Source organism: Microtus ochrogaster, linkage group LG2, assembly GCF_000317375.1.
Source record: "Microtus ochrogaster isolate Prairie Vole_2 linkage group LG2, MicOch1.0, whole genome shotgun sequence".
Classification (NCBI taxonomy): domain Eukaryota; kingdom Metazoa; phylum Chordata; class Mammalia; order Rodentia; family Cricetidae; genus Microtus; species Microtus ochrogaster.
In genome coordinates this window covers 25,182,744-25,186,035 of record NC_022028.1, presented here as the reverse complement: position 1 = coordinate 25,186,035, position 3,292 = coordinate 25,182,744, and positions in this window count along the sequence as shown.

The following is a 3,292-nucleotide window of genomic DNA, read 5'->3' as shown; positions in this document are numbered from 1 at the left end:
CCAAAGTAGATCTAGAGAATCAAATGAATAGTAAAACATTTTGACAAACTATGAAGAAAAAAAAAACCAAACCCCCACAAAATGAAAGATCTGCAGTTCTCTCTAACTTCTTCATTATTGGGTCTGGCCTGTCCTTGCAACCTATCATAATTGAAATGATCTCTTGTCCTTGATGTCCTCACCATCCCTATTGTGTTTTTTTTTTTTTCATTTATTGTTCCAACTGTCTTTGAGCACAGCAGATGGCAGAGGTGACCAATGATTTTCTTAAGAGGTCTTAAGAAGCTTTTGTAGGGCTGGGGAAATGGCTCGGCTGTCCTAAAGGCTAGACGCACAACCAAAAACATAGACACCAGTGCAGTTATTTCTGTCATTCCAGGAATTCCCCCGTCCTCGTGTGAACAGACTTGTGCTGGCCTGCTGGAAAATGATCAGTCCCGAGAAGAAAGATTCCAACTCCATGCCAACCCGCTGGCCAGTCTCAGCTGAGCCAGCCCAGAGGCCACGAACCACCCAGATATCCCAGGAAACCACAAGAAATAATCGAAATCTTTATTTTGAGTCATTTGGTTTCAAGATCTTTCTTTGCCCAGTAATAGCCACAGGGAAATTACACGATCCAGTAAATGGGAGTCTTGACTCAAGAATATTGTAAAGAAAGAATGCCCACAATATCAGAGAGCCCCCCCACACACACTTTACACTGCAGTGCCCAGGGCAAGGCAACAAATAGAGGCTGTATATCCGTGTTTAAGATAGGAATCAAGTCCACACAGTTCACGAACTGTGCCCAGACGTACCTAGGTTTACCACAGAATTGCAATAAAACCTGTTGTAAACCTAAAATATCATGAGTCTATATGATTAATATGCCTAGTATCCTGATCACCACAAGTTAGCAAATCACCTACCACAGATTCTCACTTGAATGCTCTCAAGACTAGTCTCAAGTGATGACTTGGAGCTGAAGCTCAATGCTCCCATCCAGCATCTTGAGAGGCTGTGAAGGAGGCATGGGAAGGAACCAACCAGAATTCCAAGGCAGAGCACACCAAAAGTCAAAGAGATTCCATAAGTTGATTAATATGGAGAAAAGATAAAAATTCCAAGCACAGTTTCTATCCAGTGCATAGTATTTTCAACCCACAATGAAGTTGAAAATGGTACACTGACTCATCAGAAGTCAGGGACCACCTGTAGAGCCCTGTTTTAGGGTGACACTCTCGTGAGAGGAGAGGTCTTTAGGTTCCATCTGCAGGGTTGTAGAGGCACCTGTGTAATGGCTACTCTGGTGGCAGCTTGACTAGCCATGACGTGCCCAGCAGCTGCTTTAACATTGTCTCTGGTAGGGACCAGAGGGAACTTCTTAAAGATTAGCACATTTGGGAGGCTGGATAAAGCAGCCCAGTGAGGGAGTGCATCTACCAGCCTGTATAACAGATAAACAGGGTAAGGGTGACAAAGCCTGGTTGTCAAGCTAGGCACATGGAGCTCTCTGGTTCTCAGGCCTTTGGACCTGGGCTGGAATCTATACCATGAATCTTTTGATCTGGAGGTTTTACACTAAACCGGTTGAGGGGTTCTGAGTCTCAAGCTTGCAGACAGGATGTCATGAATTGCTCAACTTCTATGAATATGAGTCAATTCCTTATCATAAATCTTTCTTGATATAGATATGTGAGCATATGGTATGGGAGGTCCTTCTGTCTATGTCTTGTTTTTATTGGTTAATGAATAAAGAACTGCTTTGAGCCTATGGCAGGGAAGAACAGAACTAGGCAGGGAAAGCTAGGCTGTATGCGGGGAGAAAGAAGGGCGGAGTTAAGGGATGCCATGGAGCTTCCGCCAGAGTCAGATATGCTGAAACTTTGCCGGTAAGCCACTGACACGTGGCAATACACAGATTAATAGAAATGGGTTAAATTAATATAAGAGTTAGCCAATAAGAAGCTAGAGCTAATGGGCCAAGCAGTAATTTAATTAATAAAGTCTTCTGTGTGATTATTTCAGGTCTAAACTACCTGGGCAGCCAAGAACCAACAAGAAGCCTCCTCCAACAGACATAGATATATGTGGTAGAGAAAAGAGGGAGGGGAGATAGATGCCAACGGATCTGTTTCTCTAGAGAGCCCTGGCTATCTTGTCCACAATCTTCTCTTTCCTCCAAGACTGTCTAACACGCCAGACAACTCAAGTGCAAGAATGTCCCCAGCCCACCTGCAAGCAGTTCTGGCTACTCTGCTTAGGCCTATCTTCATCATTACCATTAGACCAAAAGGCTCACACTTAGGGAACAGACTCAGACAAGAAGACATTACAGGCTTGGGAAGCAGGGTGGGGTGGCATGACCCCGAAGTTCAGGATTCAAGGTGCTAGTACTGGGGTACAGCCTAGAAGGAAGGGTACAGACTTCTTCACTTGGAAGATCCCTCGCCCTAGGAGGAGGGCTTTCAGGAGCGAAGGCTAGCAGGTCTGGTGAGGGCCTACTCTTGCTGTAGTTTGAGGCTGATGTTAGTGGCTGCAGTAGGCCTGGAAAGCAACAGTAAAAGGAGGCCCTCAGAAATCCCAGTGGATTCTACAAGCAATTTCACCTATTTTACTATCATTCACCTATAAATCAATAGACCGAAAATGTGTGTTAGAACCTGTAATCTCCTGGGACAAGAGCCTGAGTGAGAAATTACGTAGCTCAGGTTAGCTTGTGGGAGCCATCTGTGGAAGACTGTCTTGACTCCTGACTGAAGTGGGAAGACCCCCCTTCAGTGATAGACAAGGCTGTTTCATGGGCGGGCCCTGACCTGTACAAAAGCCAGAACGCCAGCTGAACAGGAGCAGAAGGCAATCAAGGATGAGTTTAATCTCTCTTTGCTCTCGACCGTGGGTGTGATACGACTAACTGCTTAAGTTCCTGCATTGACTTCCCCAAAATGATGGGCTGTAACCTAGAATTGTATGGAAAAGAAATCTGTCCTCTCTTTTGTCAGGATATGGTATCCCAGTGATATAAGTTAAACGAGGACACAAATAACCTAGGGAACTTTACACCAAGTGAAAGAATCTGGATTGCAGAGGACCTCAGGGTGCATTGAGCTAAAGTCCACGAACGGTCTGTATTTAGCAAAACTACAGGAACATCAAGGAAGTCAGTAGTCGCTTAGGGATGAAGGCTTGAGATCTTCAGGGAATAGTGACTAAAAAGTACGAGATTATAAAGTTGCTTTTGGGTAGATGTAAAAGTGCTGATAGGGGTCACAAAATACTGTGAAGATAAAACAACTCATTTTTATTTTTT